Consider the following 17,559-nt stretch of genomic DNA (forward strand, 5'->3'; position numbering starts at 1 on the left):
GCATGGGTTTGCTCTCTAAACCCCTGGCCTATTGCTAAAAAGACTATAAGAAGATGAAAAAGTACTGTCAATAATTTGGCACAAGGAAACATAAAATATTCCTTTATTTGATATGTATTCTTATATTAGGTTACTGTAATGTTAAAATATTTTAAAATAATAATAAAACAAATATTATAAATATATATATATACACTACGGCTGTATTTATTTGATCAAAATTACAGTAAAAAAGTCATATTGTTAAATATTATTTAAATTATTAAGTGTTTTGTAAATTAAATGTAAATTATTCATTTGATGTAAAAGCAAATGTAATTAAGCTTTGAATTTTTTTAGCCATTACTCCAGTCTTTAGTGTCACATTTTTCATATATAATTTCTATGAATATAGAAAGTTGAAAAGAGCAGCATTTATCTGAAAAATAAATCTTTTGTAATATTATAAATGTCTTTACTGTCACTTTTGATCAATTGTGTGTCCTTGCTGGAAAAAAAAAACATTAATATCTTTAAAAAATACTGACCCCAAACTTTTACTTATTAATCTAATAATTCATAAAAATGCACAAACAATGATGATCCATGTTAACATACATTTATGTTTTTTTATGATGAAAATGATACCAAACAGTTTGAAATACTGTAAAATAATCATTCAAAAATACCAGTCTGAACACAAACTTTGACAACAACAAAAGATATAGAAAGTGTTTTCTTCTCCCTTTTAAAAAACCTTAAACTTTGTCCTCCTAACTTGGACGATTATATGGTTAGTTGTATTTTCTTACTTGCATTTAGCATTGTTTTTCCCTGCTGTCTGACCTGTGAGCCATTTTTGGGTCACGGCCCACCAGATACACATAAACATGAAAGCATGCATGACACCCGGCAACTATCAATGCAAACGTATAGAGCGCATCACGAAGTGGCGGTGTTCAATCTCTATATCTGTCCTCACTGTAGAGCGCAGAGGCTGATCAGAGAAAGCCTGTTTTACAAGGGACACATCTTGTCGCAACAACTTTGCCTGACCTTGTGCGAGTCTGAATAACACTGTAAAATTGATTCAGCTCGCCGCAATAAAAGAGCCTTCGCATTATCTGCATTCTACCTCTAATTAATATAAGCAGTGGCGGGCAGGCCATTATTTACGACTGAAGCTGTATGGGGCGGCCAACGCAATAATAATCTGCTCTATATTTTTATTGATGTGTTGATGAATGGCTTTATTTCACACAAAACAGCCATGGAATGTCGAAGCGTACAGATCACACAAGCGCTGATTACGGCCCCTGCCTTTCCTGAGCCCTCTGTGTGTGTATGTGTGTGTGTTTATATCACCGTTAGCCGGACGGTCTCTCATTACACAGCTATGGTCAGTTGATGAAGTACCGCGGTCACACATCCTCGTTTACTTATTCTGCACACGCTCCAAATGTTTTTAGAATTGCTTTTTAGACTCACATGTGTCATGTTAATACCCACTGGAAAATTCATTTGCTCAGCGGTTGCTCTTTCATAAAAGAGGAGACAAAATGAAGATCTCATTTATGCAACGTCACATGTTTCTTCTAAAATTCTGAAATGAGACAGTAGTTGACATTCAGTTAGAGTATAAAGCAATACGATTCATGTGGATAGCATCGATTTTCAATCAGGTCTTTATTACCAGAGGTCTCTGACTTTTGACTGCGGATGTTAGTATCTTGGCAAATCAGTTTGAGATATTATTGATATGTCTAAAGACATATCTGATGTGGGATTTTTCTTTCCTACAATATACTCAAATGCCAATTTATATAATTTAAAGGCACAATATGTAAATTTTTTTGATTAAAATATCCAAAAACCTCTAAAACAATGTTGTATATCTTGCTGACTTGTGTACTTACATTATCCCAAACATTTCCAATGATGTTTAAATCTAGAGAAATCAGAGACCGTGTCATTACGTCACCTGTCTATGACGTCATATCTGTGTTACCCTCGATTTCGTAGAAACCATGGAATCACCAAAGACACTTTTAATATATTATGTGTTTTATTAGACAGGTGAGCAACTGTTTTTACAATTTATTTTAAAGGTGTCATGAACTGGCTTTTAAAAAAAATGTATACTGTTGTCTGAGGTCAACTTATGAGTTTTGCGTGGTTTTTACATTCAAAAGCATCATAATGAATAAGTAATAGGCTATTTTCTGCCATGGTTTTGAGGCTCTCTGAAAAACGGTCGGTTTTGATGGGCGTGCCGCACTGAAGACTTGGAAGTAAACGCCCACGACTAGGATTGGATAAAATGTGCATATTTAATGAGCTTCTGCTCCCCTGTCAATGACAGCGTGTGGCAAACGTCAACCGGAATGAATCGCCCAGCCCACAGCCAGGGCTCGCAAAATGTCTTTATCAAACAAACACAATGATTCATCTCTCATCCACCAGCGATTGATTGGAATGTTATTTCTGTATCATTTCGCCCGATCATCAGTGAATATAACCGCGTGCGCATCGGCAGGCTGGTGATAGCCCGTCTGAAAAGCACATAGCCCCGGGACTTTGGGCTTTGCAAGCTGGCGTTACAAGTCCGAGTCTGATCCCGAATGAACCAATAACACCTTCTCCAGCCTGTAACCACGTGCTAAGGTATGTAATCAATAGATATCAAACTATCTGTAACAAAGCAATACTAACACATATAAAAAAACTCACATAAGTGTGTTGCACCATTCCTGTCGGATCCAATATAGAAGGCACAGCATTGTGTTTAAATCTCAATATGTCTGCAAATCCAGTCTCGACCTCTATCTTGTTTACAATCGATTCCGCATCGTTTAGCTCTACGAGTCGGTGCTTCTGCGTCGTATTACGTCAATGGTCGACATATTCTGAGATCTCTCGTTTTCTGGGCCTGGTGTCAATAAAAGCTTTATTTTGACTAACCACGACGTTTTCAGCTCTGAAATTTACAGGATTTTCTTATATCACGATGAACTTTTATATACCAAAAGCTCAAAGAAAAGTTGATTTCTCAATTCATCACCGCATTAAAATTAACTGCATATCATTTAGCAAACACAATTCATCCAGTTTTTATTAATATGATTTTTTAATAACATAACTTTCAACACACTCAAATGTATTTAGATTGATTGTTTTTTAATCATGTAAAACAGCAATGCGTTACCCCACATACGCGGGAGCGGCCGACTACAGCGCATAATAAAAGCTGGACCGAATAAAAGTCGAGACCAGTGTGTATCGCAGGTGTCTCTCATTAGCATTCACTCCAGCAGCCTTGGTCCACTCCCATGGCTTCCGATCATTAGCTCATCCATGAATAATATTTCTGCCCGAATCCGTCGGATTCCTTTCCATCGGCAGGCATGGAGACGACATCTCCAATGAATCCACGCTCATTCATGTCGTCATCAAGCTACGCCTTTGTTTTGAATAAGCAACCTCTAGTGGCGGAAATTACATACTGTGCCTTTAAATGAAATTGTTGACCTATTAAGAAACTCTAGATGAGACATGTTGGATTACTGAGGGTTTGTTTTTTTCAGGAGAAAAATCTGAACTTCGAAGAAGTCTCCATCTGCTCTCCATTCAATCTAATCGCTAACTATTTAGATATGAAAAATATATGTTTTTTTTCTTAACAATATATCCTTAAATGCCAATTTATGACATTGTTGACCTATTTAGAAACTATAAAGGAGATGCATGTGAGATTACTGGAGAAACATCTGGATTTTGAAGAAATCTCCATCTGCTCTCCATTCAGTCTCATCGCTGCCTAGGAAAAATAATCTCATTTGGGATTTTTTTTTCCCTAGGAAAATTTATGCTAATTATTTACAGCAAGATGCAGAGAAAGATAGGCATATGTAACACAATGAAATATCACAATGTATCGCTCAATTATGTTTCACGAGTTCACACTTGCATATAATCAGATTATGTTATGCATTAAAGATTAAAGTTATGCATATTTGGTGTGCTGTCCAAGGGGAGGGCTCCGAGCTCGAACCCAGAGTAGGGATAGAAATAGTTAAAAGTGAACATGGAACAGAGGTAAGTCCGCTGTATATACACCTCTTATCTCGTTAATTGAGTTGATTAACTGAACGTGCTCCTCCCGTGTTAATTGGGTTAATTATCTGAACTTGCTCCTCACGAACTTTGTTAATAAAACATAATTTCCTGTGTTGATTACGAGACACTGTGAATCTCATCTGAAACTCTGGAGGAAACGTGATATTGCTGAAGTCTCCACTCGCCCTCCATTTAATCTCTTCACTCTCTAGGAGAAACAATTGAGATATTAAAGAGATCTCCTTTGTGATGTTTCTTTCCTATGGGCGCATTGAAGTCTTGGCAGCAAGTTTGAATCTCCGAGTGCTTTTATGAAACATCTGAAGCTCTAGATTTGAGCTATCTTTCATAATTAGGAGGAAGTGCAGCTAAAAGCCGTCCTGCGTCAGATAATTGTGGTCCATCCTTCCTAATTTTGCGAAAGCGGGAACGAAAAAAAAAATTCACTATTTGTCTGGTTATTAATTCAGCTCACAAATCCTTGATTATTTTCCAATCCTTTCCTCTGATAGGAGCCATCTCTGTTTGCCTGCCTCTCTCTCTCTCTCCTCTTTCGACCGGCCGGCCTGCCTTCTCAATCGCCTGTTTTGTTTCCGCCTTTAATGAACAGTTGGATTCTTTTATTTCTCTACAAGTGCTGGATTTGTCTTATCAACCTCGTTCCCTTTGAGGGTTGCCAATTGGTTTTATCCACGGATGTATCATTTCCTAGGCTTCCTCTTTTTTCCCCGCACAAAGAGAAAGAACCACTTCGTCAACAACCCTCTACGGAGAGACAGATTAAGAACCTCAACATCACCTAGCTTCCAGCGCCGCTCCCAACTGGTTTGTGTAAAACTCAATTAAACTGGTCCCTGCTGAATTCCACATTACAGTACATTAAACAGAAATTCTTCAAGCGTGATGACAGAGCTGCGGTACAGGAGTGTTTCCTGCCTCCGTCTTTGGGGTTTTGGCCTTTCCTCTGCAGCGAAGGAGCTCAAAGACAAAGTAGGAAAACAAACTTTGTGCTTTATTTATCTGCGAAGTGGTAAAGGCAGCCAATGGCCTTGATCGCAGTGTGTAAACAGCTTTAAACGGCTAATGTTTGCTAATAGGAGTCGTGCGAGTCCTCTGACGATTAGAAGCAAATATTATCAAATGCTTTGACATGTGGGAAATGCTTGTTTTAGCTTTAATCTGGAGGGAGAGAACAATAATACCAGCCTATGTATTCCAGTCAAAACATTACTGACCAAATGAACTGCTCAATAGTGCTCTCTGATGGCCTAGTACTTTGAAATTAAGCTTCTAATGAATGAATGTTTTTAAACTGATGACAGAGAAATAAACTGAAATAGAAAAAAACTGTCTTAAAATGATTAATTGATATTTGCGTCAATAACATCTGCCTCTCTAATATCCATCTGTCTTCGCATCTTGCCATAAACAATTATCATAAAGTACATTTTATGAAAGAAAAATGCCAAATGAGATCTGTCAAGTGTTCTCTAGTCTAGTGATCTCAACAGTGTCCCAAACTATGCTTGTATTGGCCAAGATCCCCAAATCCTAAAAAAAATCCCAAATTAAATCTCATTTTCTCAATTGCGTCTCCTGAGAAAACGGCAGTATTCTCACATGAGTGTCCTCTGGTGGTATGCTCTGATTTGCCAAGACACCAAAGTCAGAGACTGAAAAAAATCACATTCATACCTCAATGGAGGCAAACAAATTAAAATTTGTGAGAAACACCTAAACAATGAAGATTGATGATATTTAAATGAAACATCTGAGATATGTCAGATATGTCAAGTAAATAAGTGAGATACATTCAGGCCTCCGTTTGGACCCGTGTATCTCATTCTTATCAAGTTTTGTGTGTGTGTGTGTGTGTGTGTGTGTTTACTTTCCTCCCATCTGCCCTGGAATGCTGGAGATGCTCTAAACCCTCTGTATTGCATCAGTAGGCATTTTATGACACTGTCCATAATATCTGAAACGCACACACACACACACACACACACACACACACACACACACACACACACACACACACACACACACACACACACACACACACACACACACAAACACGTGCCCACGCTGTGTGCGGGGTCGGGTGTTCTCCCCCAGTTGGGCTCCGGCCAAACGCCACTCCTTCATGTCTGCTGCGTTTCCTCTCTATTGCGGCCCAATACGGGTCAGTGGATTCAGATGTGCCCTCCCAAATACTGCCTTGGTGAAGGTCAGACTGCAGCCCACAACACACACACACACATGCATCAGCTGCATGAACCACAGCATCTCACAGAAGGGTTTATTGTTACATTTAAAGGTGGAATAAGTCATTTTTTTACGGTGCTGGTCGATATGGAAGTTGTCTTGGACTGACAACTATCAGTGTTGATGCATAATCATGCAAAAGAATATGTTTTAACATTTTCAGATTAGAAGTCAATATCAAATGCTTTGACATATGGGGAATGCTTGTTTTAAATTGAATTCAGTTATCAACGCCAGAAATAACCCTATTTATTTTGCATCATATAGTGTCCAATAATATAAATGAATACATATTTACACAAATACATTTTTATTTATGATAAATAAACAAACTGATGTGTAAAATTTTATTTGACTAATATTACTGGAAATGTTATATATGAATAAATACATCATTTTAATAATAAAAAAAAATGAATACTAAAAATATAAAAAAATTATAAATAAATTATTTGTTTTCATTTATTTTTTTTATAAATAATTTTGATAAATATGTATAATAAATAAATAAATAAATAAATTCTAATGTGAAAATATGTATTAAATTTAGGATGGGAAATGTAATAAGTATTTACTATAGATAAATTGTATTAAATAAACAAATCAACTCTGATGTGTAAATATGTATGTCATTCATATTATTGGAAATTTTATAAATATTTACTATAAATAAGCTTATGCATTTTATTAATAAACAAATCATTTATTTTAATAAATATGTATTATTAATTGTATTTATTGTTAAATATGCATAATACATTAATAATAATTTAATGTATTAATTTAATAATTAATTACTTTGATATGTAAATATGTATTTTATTTATATTATTGGCAATGTAATACATATTTATTATTTTAAAAAAATTACTTATTAAATAAATAAATAAAGGGACTTTTTTTTCCTCACACCACTGATATGTAAGCGGTAATCCTACTATGACTCACACCCTCTTACCAGTCTTTCAGCAAATTAGTTTCAACGGACTACTGGCCAAACATTGCATCACCTATAAAAATATTCATCAGCCACATTTATAAGGTTTATAATATGTCTCCCCCACTTTTAGATCACCCCTGCGCCCCTAACTGGTGACTCTGGGTGCAGACGGAGCGGTGGAGGGGTTGCAGTGGGTGCAGGGGAAAGTTTGAAGGGGTCTGGAGAGGAAAAAGAGATGTGATGTAATTATCCGTCGCTGGCACCGAGGCACAACTCAACTCAGAAGGGATTCGGAGCAGAAAATCGCTAAAATCTGTTTACCAGTGAGCAGAATTCACTTCCTTCACAAGCATTTTGTGAGGACTCTGCCTATCTGAATAATTCATGCAGAAGAGCCATCGGCGAGCCGGAGACTTCACAGGTAGAGCAATTCACAGGATAATCTGAGAGACTTCAGCTCAGAACCAGTTTCAGCAGTAAAGCACCCAGAAGCGCAGACGTCAAACACTCAATTCAATTATTTCCTAGAAAACACTTATTCACAGAATGCATTTACACGACCTGCGAAAGCTGTGAAAAGCTCCTCTAGCTCACAGTTAAAGGTACATCATCTTTTTTTAGTGCTAATTAAAAAAAGTTTTACACACAAAAAACGAGTATTTTTGAAAAATATGTAAAAAAAAAAAAAGAAAAAAAAGAAAAAAGAAACGCACCAACCATCTAGAAAAAGCGGTTTTATTCTACAGTAGGAACGGGTCAGTTTCTCATAAGCATATCACATGACAAGATGCATCTTTCCAATCCACTTACTAATAACAACATTAGCTTTTAAATAAAAAATAATACTTTTCAAGTGCTCAAGGGGCTTTATAAAGAGAATATTTAAAATATCAATTCATCTATTTATCAAAGAATCCTGAAAAATGACGGTTTCCACAAAAAATATTAAGCAGCACTGTTGTCTGCATTGAAAATAATGTTTCTTGAGCAGCAAATCAGCATATTAGAATGATTTCTGAAGAATCATGTGACTGAAGACTGGAGTAATGATGCTGAAAATTCAGCTTTACATCACAGGAATAAATTACATTTCAGGGCTCGACATTAAGCCTTTTCATGTGCCTGTCCTTCAATTTGTAAAGTAAAGAATTTGCTTGTTTTTTTTTTTTTAAATTGTGTTATAAATATAACTTATTCTGAAGCAATATTCTCATCAGTGTTCAATCAGCCTTGACATATTTAAATCTGCATATTTATGATATTTTTACCTTTATGAAGGGCATTTTAACCCCAATTTTATTAAAGTATGATTCATTTTTCATTTGAAATTCTTAAATTTGATCAATAAATTAGGGCTGTTACCAATCAAATTAAAAATAAAAATATTTTACACTGAAAATTACAACTGCATTAAATAATGTTGTGAGATTGTTTAAAATATTTTGAGTTTTTTAGTGGCTGTTCTGGGATTTTTGTTTTTGTTGTTTTTTTTTCACTGCTGAAATAGAACAAAAACTCTAAAAAGTGGCTTAATTTTAATTACTTGTTTATTGAATATGAATATGAAATCAGTAATTTTCAATCGTGATGGTATTCAGCAATCCTGGTCGTGCGATGTTGCTTAACTATCATATATAATATAAATGATAAAAACTCAGCATTATGACTTTTATGGCAGTATGTTAGGTTAACTGAGTTTCTTTGTGGTTGCTGCGCTGATTTGTTTCATTATATATTATCATTCACTATAAATCGGCACTTACACTAAATGAATGCAGAATCGCTCTCATGTTTTGGGGATTCCCTAGTTATTTTTGCTATTGACGCTTTAATCAGGATACTTGTCCGTCGGAAAAGTAAATTCTCTTTCATTTGCCCCTTCAAAAAATCCACTTGTCCCGGACAAGCATTAATGTCGAGCCTTGCATTTTTAAATATATTTAAATAGAAAACAGTAATTTGAACTTGTAAACATTTTTCACAGTATTTCTATTTTTTACTGTATTTTTGATCAAATAAATGCAGCTTTGGTGAGCATAAACATCCTTTCAAAAACACACCGTACCTTACTTTCGAATGGTATGTATTTTGCTAAAACAGTATAGAATTTTAACATTGGTTATCAGCCAAAACATGAATAAAAAAGATCAGCTTATCAGAATTTATCAGAATCACAACACAACAAAAGAGCCTGTTAATCACATCCATAATTAGTTATCAATATAAAGTCCAATCCCATTGAACTAAAGACAACTAGTGAAACTTAAAACAATATCAAGTGCTCATATATACATAATATCCGAGTCATTCAGTTATGATTTGAACAGCATTTCTTATTTTTATTTCTTCTGTGCAATCATTACAATTGTATTTGTGTGTCATTTTGTATCGACATGCCCAGAAAGCATGACATATTCTCAATACAAACCCTCAAATTGAAATACAGTTTCTCTCATCTGGTCCAGCAAGCATTGTTATTGTTTAGTTTTTTCTCTCTCCTAGTAACAACCGCAACCTCTTACACACTCAAGCTGTATGAAAGACACACACACACAGCTGCAGCATTTAATTACCCTGCAATGAATGTACTAGCGGCACAGAACATCCTCTCGAAAAAGCCAACGCATCGGTGTTCGCTGCCGAGACGATGATCAATGTTTCTCTCCGCCACCCAGTGAAAAAAACCCACAGAGGTTCACTTGCCTAATTCTTGGCATGAAATATTACCCGCACCACTCCAGAGAGCCTCGCCGTTTGGATGCTGGGACAGATAGCATCCATCCTTTTGCTATAAGAAACAAACAAACAAACAAAAAGCTCTTCGACCTTTCACCCAACACGGGACGTACAACTGATAAGTAAGCGCCAATTTCTTTTCTCTTCTGTGCATTTTTTGTGTGCCTTTGGCCCAAGTTTCACCTTGCTGAGCCCATGCCCTTTATTAAAGGTAGTAATGGCTGCCGAGTGGCCTCCAGCTTTCTCAGATTTGTCAGTCATGAAAGGGGGAGGAAGGAAGATAAATCTTATTTCGCCAGCTAAGGGCGTCTATCTCCACGGCAGAATGAGAAGCCAGGCCAAAAAACACTCGCCGTGTGAGTTAGGCGGCTCCGGCTTTAAGCCTTGTCCTCTCTGATCAAACCAGGATTTATGGAAGCATCATAACTTCCGACAACATCCAGGAGCTTATTAATTTTATATGTTTCTGTCCATTCCCTGATATTCCCAGCCTTGACAGTCACTCAAGATAAGCCACAAGCTCCTGACAGGATAGAGTGTATATATATTTTTCTCTTTTCTCCTGCTGAATAGGTTGCAGCTGAAACCTTGAGAGGCATCGGCGGGAGTTGATTTGTCGACTGTCTTTTTTTTGTCTTCTACCTCTTGCTGCCATTCCTAACGGTCTTTAAATCAACTCGAAGCCCAGCTCGAGTGAAAAGCAGGCAACCTCGCGGCGACCGGAACCCAGAAATCACCCTCACTTATAAACACACACAGAGAGTGAATCAAAACATGCAACTGATCGTCAGTCCGAGTGTGGTGACACCACAAACGGATGTAAAAGTGTGCTTTGTGTCATTTCTGCACCACTAATGGCACCAAACCGAATCGCAAAAGTAATGATGGCAGCAAAATCCATGCGTACGGCTGTTCAAATGGCTGTGGAACATAAACCTTCAAATATCTCCTATGGTATTTGTTAAAAACAAACAAAAACATACAAATATGGACATATTTCCTGTTGCTATAGTCATTTTAAATGTCCCTATTATGCCATTTTAAAGATTCCTCCTACGAAGAAGTCTCCTACAATACGTTTACATGCATACATGGTCAAAAATCAGTTTATTTTTCTTATAATATAGATTGCACATCACCTCATTTCTCAAAGCTTCTGAAAATTGTTTGTTTGAAGATTCATTCTCTAAACCCCTCCTTCCCTTGAGCCTACTCTGCTCTGATTGGTCAGATGTCCTAGTCTGTTGTGACTGGTCTACTCTGCTCTGATTGGTCAGATGTCCTAGTCTGTTGTGACTGGTCTACTCTGTTCTAATTGGTCAGATGTCCTAGTCTGTTGTGATTGGTCAGATGTCCCAGTCTGTTGTGATTGGTCTACTCTGTTCTGATTGGTCAGATGGCCTAGTCTGTTGTGATTGGTCTACTCTGCTCTGATTGGTCAGATGGCCCAGTCTGTTGTGATTGGTCTAATCTGCTCTGATTGGTCAGATGGCCCAGTCTGTTGTGACTGGCCTACTCTGCTCTGATTGGTCAGATGGCCTAGTCTGTTGTGATTGGTCTACTCTGCTCTGATTGGTCAGATGGCCCAGTCTGTTGTGATTGGTCTAATCTGCTCTGATTGGTCAGATGGCCCAGTCTGTTGTGACTGGCCTACTCTGCTCTGATTGGTCAGATGGCCTAGTCTGTTGTGATTGGTCTACTCTGCTCTGATTGGTCAGATGGCCCAGTCTGTTGTGATTGGTCTACTCTGCTCTGATTGGTCAGATGGCCCAGTCTGTTGTGATTGGTCTACTCTGCTCTGATTGGTCAGATGGCCCAGTCTGTTGTGATTGGTCTACTCTGCTCTGATTGGTCAGATGGCCCATTCTGTTGTGATTTGTCTCCTCTACTCTGGTCTACTGCAAAAGAAACAAAATGGAAACAAAACGCCCATTACCACGTCTGAATTTCAGCATTGGAGGCTTCCTCAGTGCTTGATACACAGTGATAAGAATAGTAATGTTGGCATAGTTTTTTTTTTATCAATTCTTCGAGTCTTCATCCTTTTGAAGTGCATGCAAAGTGGAATGATTTCTTGATTTTTGTAATGATTTCTATTAATCTTGTTTCAAATGATAAACACACCAACTATAACATTATGTGTTATATATTAACTGTTGGTGAGCAATACCACAACATTGCAATCATCACGGAAAATACATACAACACTTTTCTTATAAGTCTTGGAACATAAAACACATGGAATTAAAAGTTTCACAACACTCACAAACTCACCACTACATCTCAAAGAAAGCAATTTACTTACTTAATTTGCGTGACCGGTCATGCAAGATCATTGTGCGGCTTTTGTTCAGATCCTGTTTCATTGCTTTTCACATCATGGCAGCATAAGTTTATGTGCCATAAAGTTTCATGTGCCTCTATAAACGGTAATGACCTCTGCCATGTAAGGATGATGACAACATTAGGCTTTCTTTATGACAATACCCACAGAGACTGGACAGATGGCGCTACCATCACCTCATCAACAAACTCTCCCTCCCTCTGCAGCGCAGCGAGCAGGAATGAAGCAGAGGGGGGTTGTTAACCAGAGCATTAGTTATGGGGTGGTCAGGAGGTTAGTTTATGGTCTGAGGGATGAATGTGAGAAGGACAGGCAAACTATACTGACACAACATATGCCACAATAACTATGACTATTATTTAGGTTGAGTGATTTATTGAAACAAAACTTAGTGTCTTATAAAATAAAATAATGTCAGATTCTGAAAATTATAGTTTTTTCAAGAAATCAATTTATTGGGTTCACTAGACCAGTCTGAAAGATTTGTTCACAAATCATGTGATTTGTTTAAGATCTCAGCCGCAACAACAAAGTATGTTCAAATAATTTCTGTTAATCAGTTCAAATGGTCCAATCAATCAATTCACAACTTTGTCAAAAAACTGTTTATGGACATTTCTGAATGAAGTTTAATCATTTCATTAATTTACAATACTAAATTGTTGGAATAAAATATGTACGAGGGAACATTTTGATGAAGAACTAGATTTTTATTTAGCAACATTGGGTTAATAAATAAAAAAAAAGTGTTTCTCTAATTTAAAATAAATCACCCAATTTAAGCTATTTTAGAACAAATACACAAATATCAAGATAACAAACACTTCGCCAACAACTCAAAATCACTCATCACTTATAAAGCATTTTGTATATCTGTAAATACTGTATGTGCGTAATGAAAAATCCAATGAAAAGTCTTTTGAAATATATTCTTTACCTAAAAACCTATTGAAGCCAGTCTCAGAAACTGCTAGATTTCATTGCCAAACACCTTGTGTGATAAAGGCACGAAGATGGTTTAGATCTGAAGAAAGAGAGATTTGATTTGTGGACAGCAATGGTGAAACACATCTTGGTTAAAGTGATCTGGTGCGCAGGTTTGGGAGAAGAGAGAGAGAGGGAGAGCGAGTAAATGGATATAAAACCATCACGCAGGTCACCAGCCGCCCACTGTGTGAAGATGGATGGCGGTCCAGTCATGTTGTCTCCTCAGCTGTACCTCTGTACACTCTTTATGCAGCATAAAATTACTGTCAGCCCCCATGTATACCTCCTCCGATAGGTCACTAATGCCACTACTCGTTACATTCTCACATTTACTGTACACTGTTCCCTTATGTACCATCCTCGTTGGCTCTGATGTTAAAGGCAATGGAAATTCTGTTGTCATTCACTCACCCCTCATTCTGTTCCAAAACCCTATGAGTTTCTTTCTTGAATTGAACCCAAGAGTATACATTTTCCTATATAATAAAACTGGATGGTCACAATTCACTGTCAAAACCATTTCTCCAGATTTATTAAAAGTGTACACTATACTTTTGGCCCTCTAAGTGGTTAAAAAATAAAAACTGCATGCATTTTGCAGAACATTGTTTTGGTTGTGCTTCGGCTCTATGTGACTGTGGGGATGAACATGGTTATCCTGCTAAAACATTCACTTCTAATCTTAAGAGATATAACCAGTCTAGCTGAAGACGTTACTGTAGCTTTACCCATTAATAGACACGGTACGTTCTTGAAAATAAATTCCAGCACAATGCTACAGCAACTAAAATGAAATGAGCCTTCACAATGGATAATGCTTCACAATGAACTCTGATAGAGAAATACATATGGAAATTGATTTATTCAACAAAATTCCTTACTCACCTGTTGAGTAATAAAAAAACGCCATCTCTGCATGACCTTTACAGCATTGCAAATCCCTCAGTTCTCACCATCTCTGAAAAGCCAAGCCAATGTTGATTCTTGTTTTATTACGAGCTCTGTCGCATTCTCTTTTTGCCAGCAGACTCTCCTCTGTTCTGCATTCTCTTAAACTGGTGATTAGGCCCCTTACGATTCCTCGATTAAATTCGAGTACTCAATTTGAAAAAAATCCTCAATCTCAATTTACCTATATCAAGTAACCGGCAAAATACCGTGCGCAGTTTAGTTTCGGTTTTGAATTGACTTATCAGTAAGCCCCTCCCATGGAACGCAGATGCGCCAATGGCAGTTGAGTATCAGTTGCGCTGGTACCGGAGCTCAGACATCTTTAGGTTTCAGCCCCATAGAGAAACATAGGAAAATCCGAAGCTCTCATCGGTTTGATGGTGTTTATGCTAAAAAAATGGTAAATCGTCGTGCCTGAGGTACTGTAACACTGATTCCAGGTATCCTGAGAGGGTTTTCTGGTTGTCATACTCTCATTAAGTTACTATTAAAGTTAGTGAGTCCTTGCTAACGTTCAAACCGAAATAACTAACTGTTCTCATGTAACGGCGTAGGTCAAAAACACGAAGGTCTACATTTCAGTGCCTCTCCATATTAAACTGGTTATATGTAAATTAGTTTAATCTTACCCTGCGGTACATGAACAGTGTTGATCCTGAATGTTGTCATCTGCAATCGTGACGACCGTAACATGAGGCTTCTCCCGTTTGCATTGAGATCTGTAAACCACCTCTCACCATATTTATTTTATTTACATTTTATTAATATTTAAGTCCCACTTGAATGCTACTCGACGAGAGGTGGTCCTTCTGTGTCACAGACGTTATTGTGATTTGTCGTTTAATTTGTTTTTGTATACATTTTTGATAATTCTGTGAGTTTAGATATGTTTAAGGTCTACATTATCTGTCTTACTAAGGAGGACTCCTATTTTGATGGATATTATAGTTTACGGATAGTGAAAGGGAGAGCTTGCACGCAGTTTATCGGAGTTGTTTTGCAGATACAAAGTTTACCAGTTATTAACCGCACCCCCGAAAAGGCATAAGCTCTGTGTATATGTTTGTTTACTGTTAGTTGTATGAGTGTTTTTGTATAGTTTGCTGTGTATGTTAATGGTAATGCCTAGGAGAGAGAGCTAGAGAGAGAGAGTTTGTGAATGAGACGTTAATGCGCACTTCTTATGCTTTGTTTGTTTGTTCAGTTCTCACGATTATTTTTTTTACGATGTAATAAACTTCATAAGCCATCAGTAAAGTTTGGCCATCATTCGGACGGGGAATACGCTACATTCTGTGTCCAAAAACATCTTGGGATAAGGTTTTACCTGTTATTATCAATCTAAATGAATCTACTGCGAAATATAGGAGCTTGTTACTGGGACATAACAGACCTGTGTGTTTTGTATCACTAGGTCAGTGTCCGTTCCCGGAGCATATAAGCCCTGCTTATATATCGGCTTATCACTTATAATAGGCTTATCATAGTGAATCAAGACACATTCTTTGGAAGAAGAATTTATGATGCATTGAGTCATTATTAAAATTTAGTGAACTTTGAACAAAACAAAACAAAATGACATAGTGTACCTTTAAACAAGTTATTGGCTGAGATCACAAATCTCTCTCACTGTTCAACCCATTTCCACAATCAAGTCCCACCCTACTTTTTTTTTTACTGATTTAAAATCCATTTCTCTTATAAATGTCAGATTACTTAAGTAATAAAGGTTGTGAACGCTGCTTCATGTTGATTTTATTACTGTAATTGTTACCATATGATCAGCCTTAAATCAAATGCTTCTTTCTTCAAGAATAAAACCATTTTTATGCCTGCCTTTTAAATGGTCAATTTGTTCTATTAGTTACTGAGACTTCAGAGGGTTCAAGAGCTTGTAAAGCAAAAAGAATATATAGGCTCTTTCAGACGAGTAATTTTCCATTCAATTATTCTATAGTTAAACACTCACAGACATGTCAACGACTCTTTTTCAAGTGCTCCTTGTTGATTATGCCGTAAGAACGTATGATGATATTCATAATCACATTAGCTTTCGCTTCTTAATCGTTTGGTGATAAGTGCTCCATTCTGCCCGTGTTTAAAGCGACTCGAGTCCAAACTTAAAATCAACACACAGGAAAGCTTCTAAATCCACTTATGCTGATGTCCAAAGGCGCAAGATAGATAATCACAATAATGTGCTTAAACAGGGTGAAAAATGTCTGCAGATGGAAAAATAGCTGCCGCGTGGGTGGATTTTACCGATTTAGAAACGGGAAATGAGCATCACGGTACATATAGATCGAGTGTGAAGAATCTCAGCACACAAAGCAAGAATGGTCACCCCACTGTACACAAAAGAGAAATAAACATGAAAATATAACTGCTCTTTCTACTGTAGACATCCATTTGACTGAGCTTTGTAGCCCCATCATCTCACATGCACTGAATATCAAAGAAATATGTGTCCTGAGAAATCGCACCTTTCTCTGTGACAGCTGCAGGCTCTGTAAACAGCAAAAAAGAAAGAAAGAAAAAAGTAGCCAATCAGACATCTAACAAATCGGAGATCGCTCTCGGCCTATCAGTCATTTTGGAGGGAGGGAGGGTGTGTGGTGTGGTGTGGTCCACGTCATATTCCACTCCAAATTAAAGTGAAAATATGAATATATAAATGTAAATTGTTATGTTATATTACTGATTATCCAACTGACATTACCTTTCATAACAATTTCCTACAAAATCTCATTACTGTAATGTATCCAGATGTTTTTTTTTTTTTAGAATAATTCTTATAGTTCCCATTTTTATCATTTTATCCCCCTCCTCCCTCCCCGCCCACACACACACACATGCACGCACGCACACACACACACACGCACGCATGCACACTAGGGATGGGCATTTCAAGCAAAAATGATATTCGAAGATCGCTGGGAATTATTCGATTTTTATTCGAAAATCGCAACTCCTCCCCCGCATGCACGCATGTACGCATGTATAGGCTACACACATAAACAGAGAGAGAGACCATCACACTCTCAATCTGTAGGATAACAAACTGTTTAATTCATTAGGGAATAGGCTATATCAACTCAAGCCATATTATTGTAACATGTTGAAACATATGACTGTAATGTGACATCGCCCCAAGTTACCTGATAAATGCCACAAGTCTACAGCGTGCGCGTGAGACGTTATTCTTCTGTTGTCTCAGGGCGTTTTTACTCTGGCATTTTAG

The 17,559-nt window shown here is 37.1% G+C and overlaps 1 protein-coding gene across 4 annotated transcripts in view; it reads right to left on the bottom strand.

Annotated features, from left to right (window-relative positions):
- zfpm2a (zinc finger protein, FOG family member 2a) overlaps positions 1–17,559 on the bottom strand; it is a 213,637-nt gene that overhangs the window by 44,609 nt on the left and 151,469 nt on the right. The window contains exon 1 of one of the 4 annotated variants that reach the window (XM_079836443.1): positions 13,318–13,372. The exons of the other annotated variants lie outside the window; for them this stretch is intronic. The gene's annotated coding sequence lies outside the window, so the exon portion shown is untranslated. Of the gene's footprint in view, positions 1–13,317; positions 13,373–17,559 lie in introns of those variants that run through there. 4 annotated transcript variants of the gene reach the window in all.

The sequence above is a fragment of the Gobio gobio genome (assembly GCF_949357685.1).
Source record: "Gobio gobio genome assembly, chromosome: 15".
NCBI classification, from domain to species: domain Eukaryota; kingdom Metazoa; phylum Chordata; class Actinopteri; order Cypriniformes; family Gobionidae; genus Gobio; species Gobio gobio.